This window comes from Parus major, chromosome 6 (assembly GCF_001522545.3).
Source record: "Parus major isolate Abel chromosome 6, Parus_major1.1, whole genome shotgun sequence".
Classification (NCBI taxonomy): Eukaryota; Metazoa; Chordata; class Aves; order Passeriformes; family Paridae; genus Parus; species Parus major.
This window is the reverse complement of record NC_031775.1, coordinates 9,995,616-10,013,881: the sequence shown is the minus strand read 5'-3', so window position 1 is coordinate 10,013,881 and position 18,266 is coordinate 9,995,616. Positions and strand designations below refer to the sequence as shown.

The 18,266-nt window shown below is 39.0% G+C and overlaps 1 long non-coding RNA gene across 6 annotated transcripts in view; it reads left to right on the top strand.

Annotated features, from left to right (window-relative positions):
* The window catches only part of LOC107206516, a 112,783-nt gene that overhangs the window by 16,067 nt on the left and 78,450 nt on the right, over positions 1–18,266 (top strand). For all 6 annotated transcript variants that reach the window (XR_004498155.1, XR_004498157.1, XR_004498154.1 and 3 more), the window contains exons 4-5: positions 1,342–1,512; positions 2,015–2,109. This is a non-coding gene — a long non-coding RNA (uncharacterized LOC107206516). The remainder of the gene's footprint in view (positions 1–1,341; positions 1,513–2,014; positions 2,110–18,266) is intronic.

Sequence of the window (18,266 nt, the reverse complement as noted above, 5' to 3'; positions counted from 1 at the left end):
GTTCCTTCAAATACTTTCATTCAAAGCAGTCTTACAAAACAGCAAGGTGTGTGACAGGCAGGAAAACGATGTGCAATCCATCGTCAGCCAAGAGAAAGCAGTAAGTGCCACAGACTGTTGTGCCCACCCCCAGGAAATGAATGAAGAACTGCATGGATTTTGTTTTAAATGGAGCTGAACAGTAATCCCAGGAGATTTAGAGCTGACATCATGCAGTGGATACATATTTCACACCTGGGGATAGAGACATGCCTGAGATGAGCCAGGAAATGTATCTGCAGGCCAGGCATGAATACCCAGTTGAAAGCATACATGGAACAGTGCGAGCTGTGCAAAGAATACAGTGATTGACAAGAAATACCTCATGGAATTCAGACCTAGGAAAAGGTCAGAACAAACTTGTTAATTTCTAATGAAAAAAACTTTATGGGACAGTAGATTAATAACCACTAATAATACCCATATAATAATAACTTTTGAAAGGTGCACAGACAAGAACAATGATCAGAAAACTGAAGGTACAGATTTTTGACTGCGGAATAACTCACTGGCTGGGACTGAGTGAGAGGCTCCTGATACTCTTCATTTAAGCATTTGAAGAATGTGGTATCTTGAAATACTTCTTCATAAGATTTATGTTTCTGAAAAAGTGCAACAGGATAGGACTATGGCATCAGCCTTGGCAGCAGCCAGGAAACTGGCAGTGTTAGATAGATAAGGGTGTTTGGCCTAGTTATTTTGAACCTCTTAAATGCTAAATGCTCCGATGGTTTAAATAGAGACGTACTCAGACTTTGGCCTTCCAGTCTAGGTAAGTTTGTCTACTAAAGCCTGAGGCAAAACCAATCAATATTTTTTTCTTTAAAATTCTTAGGCAAGCACTAAGCAAGCACAAAGCACTGAAATCCCAGAGGTTACTGAATGCAGAAAGGTGCATACAAAATTAGCCATTAGGTTATTATGAAAAGTAACAAAAAATAGTACTGGGTGCAGGATGTGAAATGAATAGAACAAGCAGGAAAAACGAAATTCCAGAAACCATGCTGTGACTTGAGTTGAAGATAGCACAGGTGATCATAGTTTGTTAGGCTAATGTAAGCAAGAACAAAAGTATGTGAATTGTGTAATCTTCACAGAGGATCAGTATGGCCAAACTTTCTGAGTGCCTAAATAATAGTAGAAAACAGGGAAGTTGGACAGTGCAGAGAAAAGCTGGTGGCTTCCTTGTTGGCATTTGGTGTTGTTTCAGCTATTGCAGATGTCTGCCTGGCATCCATTTACTACCATGGTGGAGTGTCAGTCTGCTTTAGGTCCTGCGTCATCTCTGCTATTCCTGTGCAGATATCCTGGATGCCTTACAGCCTTCTCAAATGGCACTGGGCACCTGTGCATTGGACAGGAATCCTGGCCTTTGCTTTGGGAAGCAGCACGTTCCTGAAGGGCCACAGCAGTGTGGTCATGGCCACAGCCAAGCATGGCAGCAGTGAGCAAGTTGGACACATCTTTGAACAGGTATGTCTGTGCAATAATTATCTTCAGCTTGTGTCGCTTAAGGCTGGCTGTGGGCTGAGCCCTACAGCTTCCTGCCTTGGCTGAGAATGAATCACCTGTGGGGTGCTGCATTTCCCAGAGCAGATGGGAGCTGTTCAGAGACAGAAATTATGGAAAGGGATACAACGTGTAACAGCTCCCTTTGGGCAGGAGAGATGGGAGAGGGGGACAGGTAGGTCTCTTCAGCCAAGGAGAGGCTATCACAGATGAGGATGCTTAAGGAAGATACTTTACAGACAGTCAGGTGTCCATGTAAAATACCTAGAGGAGAAAGCGATTAAAAGAGCTCAAGTTGATTAAAAATATGTTGAAGAAAATGCAGTCAGTCTGAGAATAAATTTAATCATCAAGGTGCCCTTGAAGTTTATCAGACCACCTAGAGATGCAATATCCTAGACAGGCAGTGAGTTTTCAGAAATATCCTTAATCTAATCTTTTTTTTTATTATTTTTCCCTACCCTAGGACGATTGAAGTGTTTTGGTTTGGTTTGGTTGGAAGACTGTACTAGCTTGCCAGAGGGAATTCAGAGGAAACTAGAATACTTTCCCAAAGAGAAGGTAAGGCCTAGCCACACCTTGCAAAATCAAATCTTTAATCATGTACCTGCCTGTATAACAGCAGCAATATTCAGTGTTTCTGTAACATCATTCATGCAAGAATTTCAAAGCACTTCATAAGCACTAATTAATCAAACCTCACAAACCCTCAGCAAGCAGCAACTTTGCCCACCAATGAAGCGTAATCAACTCTAAAATGGAACATGATGGCAGTTTGATATCTCATAACATGATGCAACAGGTCAAGGCAAGTAGAACAGGAGCAATTGAGGGCACTTGGGAAGCACCTATCCTTAACCATCTTTGCAGATACAATGCTTCACTAGACATGCTTTGTGGAAATATTTGGTAAAACAGTTTTGGCAAAAAAAGCAATCTATGTATTGCACATGAAAGAACAGTTTGAAATATATAATTGAAATTTTAGAAGTCTTCATAGATCTCCTAATGCTAAAGGCAAATATGTGCACTTTGTAGGGGCAATGTATCAGAATGCTTTCCACTTGTTTTGGGACCTTTGTTGCCATCCCTCCAACCAGTGGCACTTGGACCCCTAGAGATCATGTCATTAGCCACTCTGATGTACTTCTTGATCCCCAGGCACTGCCACCTGAGGCTCCCCAGGGAAAGAGGGAAGCTGTGTCTGAGACTGCAGGCTGCACCTTCAGCTCCTCTATGTTTTGAGGGACCACCCAGCACATTTAGTATTTTACCCCCAAGATGTGTCTCTCAAAGTTGTTATCCCCAGCTACAAAACCTTCTCCAGTGCAGAAGCCACAGGGCCTAAATTAGTGCCTTCTCTTGGCCCAGCCAAAGCTCTCAGTGTTCCAGTTGAGAACATTGAGAGAAATGTTGGGCTGGCTCAGTTTCTTTATATTTCTGCCAATGCAATCTTGAGGTGCAGACAAATTCAGAATATATTAGTATGTCCCTTACAAATGCTCTGAGTATTTATCTTCCCAATTAAGCATATGTTGAACAACCTTCAGCTATTACTGTCTGTAGGAAAAACATCACTGTATTTTAGGTCTTCTGCCCCATCACTTCTCATCTCTTTTGGAAGCAAATGGGATATTGGTTTTGGGGGTTTTTTTGTTTGGGATTTTTTTTTTTTTACATCATGCAATAAAATTATATTGTACTTGTATGAAATAATGTGCAAACCATTAAGTAAAATAATGAAATGCTGGAAGTTAAAACAATAAGTTTGAATGATTTAAACCTTGCTACATTTTTAAATGTACAATATGTTTGCAAGAATGAAATTGGTCTTTGGGGCTGAATTAATAGTACAGATATCCAGCCCATTTTGGAAAGAACAAGTAATACCTAGGAACATAATTTAAACCAGTCTTGTAATTAGCTGGTCATTTCACATTTTGAGAATTCTGGTCTCATTGTTTGGCTTTATAAGTGACTCATATAGTTGTCTTTGAATTATACATGATATATTTAAAAAACACAGCAAGACCCACCAAACTATTTGGATGAGAATCTTTCCTTTGGCAGAAGAGCAAAAAGTAAATAGTTTGGATGGATTATGTAGTATACTTCCCATTAATATGCCTTTGCAACTTATTTATAAACCAAAGATCTGGAAGCTCCTTTAACCATACATTCAGGTTGCCATAATTCTCCCTGACTTCATTTCCTGACCATTAAGCAACAAACTATTTTCAGTCAAAACTCATCTCACTGTACATCTAATTGCTAAATAAGGTATGTTACAGTAAATGTAAAAAGATGACTTTGTTTGTGAGTATGGTAGAAACTGTCGAATCAGAAGCTCTATTACAGAAATTCAATCAAACTTTTGCAGGACTAAATTGAGATCCTGGGAGGACTGTACATTTCCTTGGGACTTGCCTTCTGTCTGTAGCACACCATATGAAAAACTTCCTGCCTATCACATGGGGTCAACAATGTATTGTGCTGATACTGAGATGGAAATCAGACCTGTTTTAAGGCTGTTCTCAGTCGCCTTCTTAACACCCTTATGAAATAATTTTGGTTCCCTGGAACTGGGGAGAAAGCCTTTCCTAGTCACAGTTCCCTTATAACTTCACTTGTAGCAGGTTAGTAAGTGATAAGCTGCAGAGGAAGGCATTGTAAAGCTGTCATGTGGGGGCTTTTATTTTTGTATTCCAAATCAAGCATTCTGCAAACAGAACACGAGGTTCAGATACTTCATTAAACTGACTTTTTGTACATTTCAGTCTTGCTGATGGATAGCAGCTACTGCAGGAGGTCACAATCTGGCCCCAAATTTGACTTCTATGCAATAAAGTAAGGATTCTTTAGTAGGCTGAATTATATCATTATTATCAGCACATCTGGAAATGCAACACTTCAGTGAAATAATTTGTAGGGAGATTCTAGATTGTGAATCATGATGCTGCGTGGTGAAATTTTGGCTGAAGTAGCTGTCATTTAGAAGATTTTTGTGAATGCATAGATATCGGTTGTCTAACTAGCCCCTTTTTACCAACCTAAAAATTAAGAAATTATTCTTTCATATATTTACCTTTCTTTAATCTCCTGACTTTACAACTTGATTGAAATGTAGACTATTTATGGATTTGATACAATAAAAAAAGACATTGTGTCTATCCACATACATATACCAGAAATTAAAAGTTGAGGGGTGAGAAATGAAAAATTCATAGCCTTGGATGTTGAGAAAGTCAGACCTGCTGTCTCCCCTTGAAGTCACCTAGGTGAGGCATTTTGACATAATGGAAGCATCAATGAACTGCTCTTGATTAAAAGTTTGACAGGTTGACACTATCCCCCTGAACAGGAAGACCAGGGTTGAAAGAAAATTTTAATACAAACAGAATTTCATTAATACCACAGTTTGCTATAATGGGGGTCTTTTTTCCCCCCACTGTTATTTTTGCTTAGATGGTGTCATTACCTTTTAAAGGGGAAAGACACTGTGGTTAAGCTTTGTCTCAGAAACTATGTCATACTAATGGAACAGGAGCTTTCAAGTAAAATATGAAACAAACTGTCTGGAATTGTTCTGATTCTCCAGGCACAAACAAAACCAGTTTTAATAGGGTGGTTCCTTTAAGTGCAGGCTCTAGTCATTGAGCCAATCTTTATTTTGTACAGAGAGTACAGAAATTCATTAAACAATATAAAATAATTGATATAAGCAGAATATCAGAATGACCTTACATCTATCAGGATCCAAAAATATAACCTCACTTCACTTTATTTACCTTTTGAGAGCTTTTTTTCTCTAATGTGGTAACTGTTAGACTCTATCTGCTCTGCTCAGTGTTAGGGCTGTCATGATGAAAGTGCATAAACAATATAAATAATAGTTTTTGGCACATGAAAGGAGCTCTGAGTGGATTGTTCTTTTGGAATTTAACCATCACTATTTTTGTTTGACTTTCAGGGATTTTTTATTATTATTTTTTATGTTTAACCCAAAAAATCTTATAATCTTAAATTGATTATTTGAAAAAACATCATTCTTTTAACATATACAATACAATTTAATATTTATAGCTTGATGCCACACAATTCTTATAAAATTTAGTAAATATTTATTAAATCAGACTTGTTTTTAAAGACTTATAGTTTTGTAACCACTCTCTAGAACTAATACTCTTTGAAGCAGAATGTCAGGCTGCACAAGTCAGCTCCTATATTGTATTTCCAGTCCTTGTCTGCAGTGATCCTTCTTGACTTCTTTTCACTGCTGAATAGTTAAATAGTTTAAGCTCTTTCAGATCCTTGATATTATCAGGTTATATAACCTCCCACTCCATTCCCATTCATCATCTCTGCAGTGTAATATTTGCACATGGATTTTTTACATCTTATTTGAGATTTGCAGAGACCCTTAAAGCAATTGGTTAAACCCACAATATCTCTCTTTGTGATGCATTTTTAATTTCTCATTTAGAAGCAACTTAATTGAATTAGTGTGAGCTTACAGTCAGTATTTTCCTGATATCATTTAATTGTAAGTGTTGAGTTTTTAGATGCAGAGCTTGAGGCATATTTACCACCTTAATTGCAGACTCGGTCTAACTCTTATTTTGAAGATGATGAGTGTTGAAGTACTGACTCACAGTGGAAAGCAGGCAGTATGCATCTTCTCAGTTTGGAAACCTAAAACTAAGCCATCTAAATCAATGAACTTGATACAATTATATAAACAGCTTATCCAGTCACCAACAGAGTCAGTAATAGAACTTGGGCATCTGCTTCACATTTTCTTGTTCTCCAACCATGCTATTTCTCTCTCCTTAAAGCATCAGTGACAAATTAAGTAAAAATGGACATGTGAGGAGTATGGGGAAGAGAATGTTGAAAACAAAGCCATTCAGAGCATTTTATCCTTTCTGTCCAAGTCAATGGCAGGTGTTCTATGTCCTATTACAGCCTTGATAGCATGTTATGTTGCATCATTTCAGCATACTTGCTCTCAGACTGGATGACTAAATGTCAGTTCAGATAGCAGTTATCCAATCCAAATGATCCACAGTTGGATGGCAGCAGGTGAACAGGAGAGTGTCCATTTCAGAAGCCTGCCCTGCCTGTCCATACATGGAAGGCTACAGATACTCCAGATTTTGTTAGTAGAAAGGAGCAGATGTAAACTAGGAAATATTTTCATGTGATTTTACAGTTCTTTCATGATTGATTATGACTCTACACATGATGGAGAAGAAAACTCTTCAGAATAAATATGAACAGTTCTGATTATCCATCTTTCCATTTATTGACACAAAATAGACAATGTGTTATAAGCAAAAAAATATTCCACTGTATTAAGAATCATTTCTTTGCTAAAACACCCATTAAATCAGTCTCTTGACATATTCCCCAGCAAGTTAAACTGATTGTGATTGGCTCTGAGTGGAATGGAAATGAGAAAATTCCAATAAACATGTGAACATAGAAACTGATTTTCAACCCACTTTAAACACAGGTTGGCTGAAGACATTATTTGTATAGGGCAGTAAGTGAGAAGCTGAAGTGCATCTGAATGTAAAAGCCAAAATCAATTTGATTTTAAATGATTTTCAGCTGATTTTAAAAAGCAATGATGCAGAACTTATGTGTAAGGTTAAAAGGCATCAATTTTGTTCCTTACAGACTAAAGCAAGCTTATTTTTTTCCTTTATTTAATTTTCTATTTCTTTTTATCCCACTACTGTTTTCAAGGTCCTGTATATCACTTTACCAGTTTTAGGTGGAATTATCAGACCAACAATGCAAAGCACTTATACACAAATCTGAACACCAGATGGGCCTCCGTGAATATTGTATTATTCATGGCCAATGAATTAGAGATGCCTTAAAAAAGAAGAAATCTAGTCTGCTGTGGCATGTCCTCAGCTTTATTCTAGCTTCAGGTTTCTTTTGCCTATATGCATGGAGTAACCCAATGGACTCAAAATCAAAATCCCTTTGGAAATAGCAAGAGCTCTTCATGTGGAATTCAGTAGGCTGCTGGTCAGGCTGTGATTGCCATTCATTTACTGACCAAAATGATCGTGTGATACAGGATCCATAATGAGTCTGAAGAAATCTGGACTCAATTTTTGTCCTTGTTTTGCCTAGTTTTGGCAATCTTGGGCAAAACATTTTTTCTTTCTCAGCCTTTGTTTCCTAAACTATGTGAGAAAAAGAAGTCCTTTATTTTTCATCTTTTGTTATCTGACAATCTAGACTTTACCTTTTTAGTCCAGGGAATTTATTTTTATTGCATGTGGAGCAGCAACAACCCCTACTTCTCCCATTGGAAAACCAGGGTTTAGCCTCTTACAGTACTTGGAATGTTGCAGTGCTAACTTGGAATTTCAGAAATACTTTGGTCAGTAACAAGGAAATGTAAGATACAACAGCTCCTCAGATTGGATAGACAGACAGTGGCCAGAAAATTCAAATTGCTTGAAATGATTCCTGTTTGTGCTTTGGAAAAATTCTCCTCAATACAGATATGGTAAGGACCCAGAACAGAGGTCTAACACAAGTTTAATTTATGCAGAGAGTTATTACACAATGGAGCTTGGAAGAATTTAGAGGAATTTAAACTGGAACAAAATAGAGCTTGTTGAAACCTTCAGAAATATCCACGAATAAGAATGGCGACAAATGTGTCTGGGCTATTAATTATAAAATCCTATAGCAGGAGGGATTAAAAAAACTATAATCCATTTTTCTGGGAGTATTTGAAACAAGGAGTAAACAAGCTGTTTTCTGAGCCTTCTTTACATCACCATAAATTGAAGTAGAATTTTCCTCAGAAATTAGACTGTGTAAGTGTCATGAGGTCATTTGCATTCTCTCTTTCAGTCTCTCTCTGCATTCCAATCCTTATGGCTTCCTACATTATGATTTAGTTTTCTGTTTGTATTTAGAAGGGGATTTTATCACTAATGTTTTTGCACAATGTAATTAAAAATCGGCTTCCCTACCAGGTGCAAGACTCTGAAGTCAGTTCCCCATGTTTGATAGATTCCTTGCAAAGCAATATGGTAAATACCACATATGAGAAGAGATTATGAACATGGCCTTCAGAAAACATAAAGTTAAACTCTTGTTTAATTTTTTTTTCAGTGAAAGTGCTTAGGTATTCAGCACTTGGAACCAACTTATGTATCTGAGGTCCTGAAATCTCAGACAATGCCCTTAATCCTTCACTTCCATTTAATGATTCTTCATAGTAAAAAATATCAGTTTTCCAATCTAGATATTTACTGATTGTGTGCTTTTTACTACCATTTTAAATTATTCCTTATTTTTAAAGCTTCTGTCTCTGCAATAGTAAAAATTTAGTGATATAATTGGACTACTAAAATGGCTTTATACTTTATTCTTTAAAAGCTTCTTTACAGTCATACAATTGTATCAGTTCCTGCATAATTTCCTTTCTGAAAACGTTCAAACTATTTTGACAAAACATTTGCCAAGCAGAATTTTCTCGAGAATTTGGTGGAAAATCTTGTGTTTTAAATATTCTAAGTAATTTGTGCACTTGTATGTTTGTGTGACAATATGTTGCTATTAAGTTGGTGAGGAGTTACAGGTGTACCTACACAGATTCACAATTGCAAAATTTTCTGGGATAGTACTGAGTATGAAGTGGATGATATAAATCTATAACAAGTTAACATCTTGAAAATTATACCTTGCCCTCGACTCAAAAGGACACTACATACAGAATTTAGAAGGGGTAAAAGCAGTGAGCCAATTTCTGGAAAGATTTCCAGATAAGAAGAGGCTAAGTAAATGAGCTTAGAAATAGAGGTGTGAAGGCTGCATAATTCCTCTTGATAGAATCTTAAATTTTATGAAAAAGTAATAGGGAATGTTTCATCTCTATTTCTTAAAATTGTTAATAATGTTTAAACCAATGGAAATGTTTTTCCACATAAAAATACAAATAAAATACAAAACTAAAGTATGCTATAAAAGCAAAAGTATAAATAGATTAAGAAAGCAGTTATCTAGACTTGTGAAAGGTACTCTCATACTTACAATTAAAAGGATAAGATACAAAATCTTTGCCACTGAAAATAATGTCTTGATACAATCTCAGCTCAGGGAGCCTGGAAGAGCTGAGTTACAGGACACACACCATGGAAAGGAGCTCTCTGTGTCATACAATGCTGAAGAATTGATTTTCCACAAGTTTTGGGGTTGTGTTTTTTATTGCACTGTGAAATTTGATGGAAGATAGGAAAATCCCAGCTGTTTCATTAATTTAAACCTGTCACTAATTTAAACAGCCACTGTATCAACATCAAATACAGTTTCTGTCATTTCCAAGTTTGCTGTTAATGCACTCTTTCACTCAGGTACATAGCAACTTTGTTCCTGTTCACATTTCATACCCCAGATAATGCCTTGTGTACACTATAACATAAATGTGGAGCACACAACAAGTACTAGAAGAAATGGATCCTCTCACATGGGCAAAATGTTGAGCTTGTCTCCCAGTAGCATATGCATGCACCTACACGCAGCTGTGAAACAGAGAAGAATGTCTAACCTGAGGCCTACACTCACACTAAAAATACCAGAGTTTAGCCCTGAACTGTTTTCATCTCAATCAGGGATTGAAATCCACAGTAAGACCTAACATCCCAGAATCTGAGTCATCCATCTTATGTTGAGAAGCATGTTACAACCAGTGATGATTTTTTTCCCCCAAGAGCTAATCTGGCACATAAAGGATGAGAACATTAGACATTTGCTTCTTTTTATTGCAAAGTAGTAGCTGTTTCTTGACAGGACAAAAGTTGAGTCTGTCTCAGGAGGATTGCACTACCAGTGTCCTTTGCTTATTGTTATCTGGGATTGTCTCAACAATGCAGAGCCTGCTGTTATCCATTACTTTCGCTTCTCATAGAGCTGCTCTGGATTGGCCAGGAAAATCTCTGGCTGCTTAGCATTTTGCATGCTACCAACAGAAAGAGTGAGTGCCTACAAGCCACTCACCTTGACAGAGACAGCTGCACAATTTTTCCAAGTAGTGCTTTTATTAGAGTTTGACTGTTACTGGAAGTGCTGAGTGAGCCCATGGCTAGAACTCCCCATGGATTCACAGTGTGTTGCACATTTCAAGAAAGGAGAACTTGGAGTTTTTATTATCATTTGTGCATGAACCAGCACTGTCAGAGTCTAGACATGCTTGATGAACCACCAGACTTCCATTGTGCCAGGAAGCTGTGAATGGAGTTGCTGCATGGCAGAGAATGGTGACTGAAGCCATTAAACTTTTTTTTTTTCCTCTCTCTCTTGTTGGGTCTTCTAAATGTAAAAAACTCAACCATTTAAGGCTGACTCCCCCTTCCCCAGTCCACACAGAACCATTCCATTTAGCCCAGCCACTTTAGGGGAATATTTCTTTCTACTACCTACAGCAGCAAGAATGCATGAAAAGCTGAGCTTGTGTCATTGGGAAGAGGAGGGCAGAGCTCACCCACCAAAAGGTGATCAGCAACCACCACCTATGCTTCACCTTTAAGTGTCCATTTACTGTATGCAAACACCTGTAGAGCTAAAATCACCTGAAAGTTGTTGCCTCCTGAGTTTGGGCCTTTGAATGGTGGGTGAGGGGAAAAGTTTGGGTGCATAAATAAGTTGAAAAAATCCTCACTGTCAAATGAAATGTTCCTCTGCTTTATCACCATTATTTTTAGTGAGATTTTGCATTATGGTACCTTGAGTTTTAAATTAAATGTCAAATATAATTTGGCACTACAAAGAATGAATTATGTGACTGCCCTTAGAGAAAATCAGAAGGCTTAGCTCTGTGAGTTAAATTGGTATCTGCCTTATGCTGAGCTGATGTGGGCTAATTGATTAGGATCTGACAGGATACCATATTGCAAATTCAGCACAATCTCTTCCATTAAAAAAAAATAGACCTAAGGTACCTTTAGGGAAAAGCAAAAGATCTTCTGTAAAACAGAATGGGGAGAGGAAAAGAGTGTCTTCAAGGGCTCTCTTCTGCACTGATATGTTAGATTCCCCAGAAGCCCACACTTCTTAAGGGTACAATATGGATGTTAATATGCCCCAGGTCACTTTGGAAGCAGGTTTGCAATCAAATTTCAGGTTCTTCTGGCCTAATTTTAAAGAGCAGCAAAATATTTTCTCAGTTAGCTGACTAAATCTATCTCCATAAGAACTAAGATGACAAAGTGCCACTTTAGATCATTAAAGAAGGGCAATACATTTTAATCAGCTATTACATAGGAAGGACAAACCAAGTGCTATAGCAGTGGGTCATTTTATAAATTCCGTGCTTGTGGCCCTCTCCCTTTCAAAATGCATGATGTTATTTCCTGGAAACATCAGTCTTAAAAAACTATTGTCAAGTAAACATGCCTTGTGTTTCTCACAGCCTTCATGTCTGTGTAGTCTGGGTTTAATTTTCTGTTAAGTACGGGTAGTGGGGGGGGGGGGGAGGACTAAGTCTGAAGTTCTAATGTAGTCAGGCTGGAATCTGTCACTCAGCTTATTGCATGTTGATGACTCAGTGCAGTTTCAGCTGTAAGCAGACCATGATTTATGGACACCAAGTGAACTCCTGCGGCAAAAACCAGCCATGAGATCAGAGCAGCAATAGGGCCCTTTTTTGGCAGGAGACAGCGCCTGCATTTTTCTCATTCATGCCAAACTGCTTTGCACGGCAATTAGCTCTGTCCTCATTTAGTCTCCAGTCCCAAAGGGTAATGAAAGTCATATATCATCTTCAAGGCTGCTAATTATCCAGCTCAGTTACAGGTAGGCTTTGTAACTGTGAGAAGGGTCTGTCTGCTTGATATTTATTGCTCTTCTAATAAGCAAGCAAAGGAGAAATGGGGGGAGCTTTCTTGAAAGCTTGCCCATACCCCTTGCCTCAGATCCTTGACATACCTTCGGCAAATGCGCAAGTCAAAGGGGAAATGTCTTCATTCCACATATCCATTTTTCATGCTGTAACTAAACATTCAGCAAGAACAGAGCAAGTGCTTGAAACATGAGAGAACATACATTTGGAGTGAGCCTGTCTCTAGTTGTTTGCTTGTGGAAAGACAATCCTCTGAATAAACAGACATGAAAACAGGAAGGGCAATAGGGAGGAACGAGGAACTTCTTTCTCCTCTTCCACTCCTTTCTCCTCCCAGCCTTTCAGCCCACATCACAGCAGCATCTTGGGAAAATGGTGAGGTTAGAGAACTGTGTTTGTTTTACTGAAGATATACAGAGGAACTTGATATTTCAACCCTCTTACCATCAGCCCTGAAATACAGTAAAATTAAAATCTCTGTTCAGAGTTAGGCCTTGCCTATCTGTAAAAGGCTGAACCAGATGCTTGACAATTTCAGTTTTTTTGGAAGCTGGTATTAAGAGTCAGGTCTTGCAACTAGGAGCCATCTTCTGCTGTAGTCAAAAATCAACAGTCCAAGTAGCTGAGTCCTTATTGTGCTAAGAAATGAACTTCAACTTGTATGAAATCCTTGTAACTTTTCAAAAGTTTAGATTAGCTTTTGACTTATTTGTTTCACTTGTATTTTACATCTTCATTTTATACTTATTTTTGTCAGTAAGCCTGAAAACTGCAAGGCCCAAGACTAAGCAGTCTGTTGCTGTGTGAGTTCAGAGGCATCCCCAAATCCTGTTGGCCAGTGAAGGAATTGCCAGATGGCATCTCTAAATGCCCAGTAAAGTCTTATGAAAAGCTTACAGAAAAGCTTCCTCCAATATTTCACATCAGCTGAGTGCCTTTTTGGCACTGGTGGCAGTGGCTGCTGAGGAAAAGCTACTGTGCTTATGCAGGAAAGCAATTTTGCAAGCTCCAGCCCAGGGCACAGCAGTGCACACTTTGTGCAGATGACCTGTGTGTGTGCAGCATGCACAGAGTGACACTGAATCTCAAGGCATGAAATCTGATCTCTTTGCTATTATCAAGACTCCCACTTACTACAGGCTCCATTGTCTCAAAAATCCTTATGACAACCTTGTTGTGTAGAAAGGCAATTGTCAAAGCAAGCACCTCAAAAGGGAGCTGGGGCAGAAGCAGTGGGCAAAGTTCAGCAAATAAAGAGCTTTGGCTGGCACTGACCTGTGGCTGGAGGTAAAATGAGCAGGAGGAGCAGAGATGCTGCTCAGCATTTGTGCACCACGAGGGCAGTGTGTGACTGTACTGATAGAAGGCAGAGAAGATGAGGACCTACTGTCACAGAGACACTGCTGCAAGGTGTGCAGCTCTTCGGGTGGGAGCTGAACTGCAGCACGGTGGGAGATCTGCAGCCTTTCAAAGCTTTGAACTGCAGTGTGGCATTGGGAGGGGCCCAGCACTGCTCTGGTGCCTCTGGGTATCTCTGCTGGACTCATCCAGACCCAACTTTCATTTCTGTCAGCAGCAGGAAAGCACTTATAGGGTGGGGATTTGAAAGAAGGAGAGGAAGTTCCTTATTCTTTTTTACATCTCCTCTGTATCTTTTCTGGTGTAAAAAATGGAGGATCAACTTTTATGATCAAGTGTGATCTCATTTCCACTGCATTGAGAATGGCAGAACATTTTGCGTGGTTCTCTTCTTGGCCTGGAGGAAACACTAGAAAACTGGATGGGATCCAAGCAGTTCAGATACCAGGACTCAGAGGAGCATTGGCAAAGGAGTGGGTGCTCATCTGTCGTGCATTGGCAGGTTCCCTTGAACTCAGTAGTACTCATCTGATTTATACCAGTCACAGAGGTGCCCTGCAAACCTTGAGTTATTTGTCTACACTGTCTTTGCCAAGTTTCCAAACCTGTTGACTTGAACTTTCAGCAGTTGCATTCCAAGTGCTCTCACCCCACCCTTCCTGGCAATAGGTATCCACGTAGCTCTGTGTGATGGCCGTGGGAACTGCTGTTGTATATCCTACTGCAGAACAGAGCACTGGTGTCTGGGTCCTGCTGTCTTGCAGAGTCAAGGCTTGAGGCACTGTGCCACTGGTGCTGAGTGAAAAGGGCAGTGAGATGGATAGAAGTCATTCAGGATCAGAGTGGTGGTCTATCTAATCTGGCATCTTGACACTGAAAATTGCTAGTGCTAACTGCTGTAGAGGAAACTGCCTCATTTTCTCTTATTATTTAATTCTTCCGATATGAAGCAACCCTTTTTTCTCAACAGTAAGAATATCTGTTCCTAAAAAAAGAATTTGACTTTGCACTACTCATTCTGTAGTCCCCAAACTTGTCTTTTTACAGACCTCAAAGTTTTTCTGCTGTCTTTTTTTGTATTTAGCAGACAGTAGGGGAATGGACAAAAAATATTTAAGGCTTCCTCCAAATTCTGCTGAAGCTGCTAGTGTATTGCCTTTTCCATTCCACCATTTGGTTTAGACCTGCCTCCAAATCCACGTTTTCATGTAATGCTAATTAGCATGACACCAATAATCCATATAGTTTTGGAAGTAGTATCTTCTGAGATGAAAATAATGAAAAATGAATGTTCAAGCCTCACAGTTCCCTGTCCATAGCGCTTCTCTTCCAAATTAATTTAGTTTTGTTTAATTTAGATTTCTTGTCTGATTTCTTGAAACGAACATTTGTCTGACATATCTCTTTCCATTTGTATTACCGATGACTATGGTACCATAAAGGCAGGTATGCCAAATACCTACTATGTATCAACAATTTGATTCATTGTTGTGCAGCAAATAGCACAGGAATCTGCTGCTCCTTTCTTCACCAAAAACGGGTGATACTTGGGTGCAGTTTTATATCAGCTGTGGCTAATCTGTTTCTAAACTCCAAAGAGGTGGTGACAGGGTGTCTGTCCCCAGTCCTTGTGTTGTGTCAGCAGCAGCACTCATCCAGCTGCACAGCTGCACTGGGGACCGGATCTGGCTGGCTGCTGAGGATGCATCTCCGTGTGCTGACACAAAGCGTGGAGGACAGACAGGTGAGCTAGGGAAGAGTTGTCTCTTGCAGTAGTATTTCAGAGTTCAACTAGATGAAGCTGGTGATAAAATCACACCCTTACTGTAGCTACATCTCTACTCTTTCTGCTTAGGCACCAGTTTGTTAGGTGATTCCTCCAGCAAGTAAAAAGAAAAAAAGAAACATGCTTTATGTGTTTAGAAATGTGCAGGATAAAAAGACCAAATCTATTGAAAAAATTTAAGTCTTTCCTCTAAATACTTTTGTATAAATTATACTCCTGATAAACCAGGATGGTGCTGCTGTAAATGGAAACTAAAAGACTATTCTTGGTAGTAGTGTGCTTTGGATCTGCCACATACAGGGATTTTCTGAAAAGCTAAGCTGAAGGATTATTTCTAAGGAGAAGTTTAATTTGAAAATAAGTTGCCAGGGGAGCCTGAGAAAGATATAACAATCAAAAGTCTTTGATCACATTATATCTCAAAACTCTCATCCTTGCTGCATGGACTTGACACAATATTCAACAGTTCTCCAAGCACCTAACCACAGCCTAAAAAGAAATTTGCTGTCAGGTAACTTTACGGTTTCCTTTCAGGTGAAGCAGAAAAAACAGGAAAATATTGGAGAAAATTCTATTTGTGGCAATTAAACTGTGGATTTTCAAAATTGTTCTTGAGTGTGAGCGAAGTGCCATGGGAACCTATCTCTCCATGTTTCTTGTGGCAAACTGTTGTGATAAGCCTCCATGAACAGCTTGGGCTGCGAGAGAACGGCAGACAGCTCCTGAGGACTTTGTTTTGGGAGGGGTGACCCTGGCTGACTCCCCTCCCAGCTGCTGTTGCACGGGGGTGTTTTTCCCCTTCTTAACTGTGCTTTCCCAGAGGCCACAGGCATTGCTGCTCATGGGCAGCAGTGGGTCTGTGCTGGGGCCAGCTGGCACTGGCTCTGTCAGACATACGGGAATCTTCTGGCAGCTTCTCACAGAAGCCACTCCTGTAGCCTCCCCCACTGTCAGAACCTTGCCATGCAACCCCAATGCATCCTTAATCAGCGCTGCATAAAAAAGTCACTTAGAGGATTCAGGTGCTCAGATTTGGGTTTTTTTACTAAAATGTTTCTGTTTATAAAATTGGCAGGAAGGAATAGACATGGTGTGCATTTTGTCATCCTTTAAATTTTAGTTTCATGGATAAATGACTAAAAAATGGGCTGTACCAATCACCAATCAATACATGTGGTAAGGGAAACATGCAAAAGAGCTTTGAAGTATGAGGAACAGGACATGAGAGTATTACTTTTTATGATGGAGGTTTTGTTTTCTAACATACATTTCTATGCTCAACAGTTAATGCATTGCTTCTCTTCCTTTTGTACCAGGCAATCATTAAAAATCTGGCCAGCTGCAATTGGGAAGACATCAATCAGATCTCATTTGGTAGATGTTAAGCTCATTGTCAGGGCTACCAAACCTTTGGCATATGTATGTGCAGAAGGGTTGGGAAGGAATGTTTTATCCAATCTCTTCTTATGTAGGCTGTTCTGTACATGATCTTGCATTATGGTCATCTCTCTAATATCATGTATGTGTCATTCCATTTTATGAAAGAACAAGCAAAAATGCACTGTGGGTATAGAATAAAAGAGGCCAAAGTTTTCAGTGTTACTTAGCTCTTTTGAAAATTTGTTCTTTGCTCCATAAAGAAATCTTGATGAGCCTACAAGAGAACTCATCTTTTCTCCTGATGAACTCAGGCCTTTCTCTAGAGTGTCCTTTTAGGACAGAGGGCTCTAATTGATTAGTGTCTGCATCCTGAATATGTTGACTACATAAGTATTCTGGAAAAATTTAAAGAACTATTTGATATTGGTTTGAAATGTCATGTAAAATCTTCACAGGTAGCACAAAACAAAAGTAGTTTGGTGGCAGTACTACTGTGGAGATATACAGAAGCACCCTTTTATGGGAAGCAACCAAGCAACCTTTGTGAGCTCTCATGAGAATTCAATAAGCAATAGACAGTAGCTGGCTCAAATTAGCTAATTAATGGGTTTAATCTAGGTTGATCTTTTAGCACTGAGTTTTTAAGGAAATAATGGAAGGTTCTTTCTCAAATTAAATATTCTGTGTCTCATTCACATAAGTTGCCTTTATTCATGGTTCTCTTCCTTAATCTGAGGATTGCCATCCCTGGGCTTCTGCACTGCAACTCAGAGAGTCCTGGGCCCACCCCCTGTGCCTTTCCTGCTTTAGGGACACTGGCACAATAAAGGTGGTGAGTAAAGAACAAATGTGTTCTTGCTGTTTAAGAAAGCTTCCTGAATATGCAAGATTTTCTTCCTAGTAAGTATGGAGTTCTTTCATAATTGCTCTTCTGGTTTGCTCCAATTGTTTGAGGTTATTCCTATCAAGACTCATAGTGAATCTGTACCTGGTAACACCACAAAAATAAGTGTGGCCATGCATAATTCTTACCTAATTGTGTTTCTAGGCTATATCTCATTACTATTAATTAACACGCTTTTTGGGCAAGAAGGAAAATGTTTTATTTAATAATACAGTAAGCAAACTACCAACATACCAACATTTAGTGAACCATCACTGGAAGTGGTTGTTTTCAGATTCAAAAATTATCGCACTAAGTAATTATTTTCAGAAGCAATCCTTTTATTCCTATCTTGCTTCATATTGCTGGACTCATGCTTATATGGTTTTCAGTCTTCAAGTCAAGGCAACCATCCAGTTGCTTTTGTTCAAATGGAA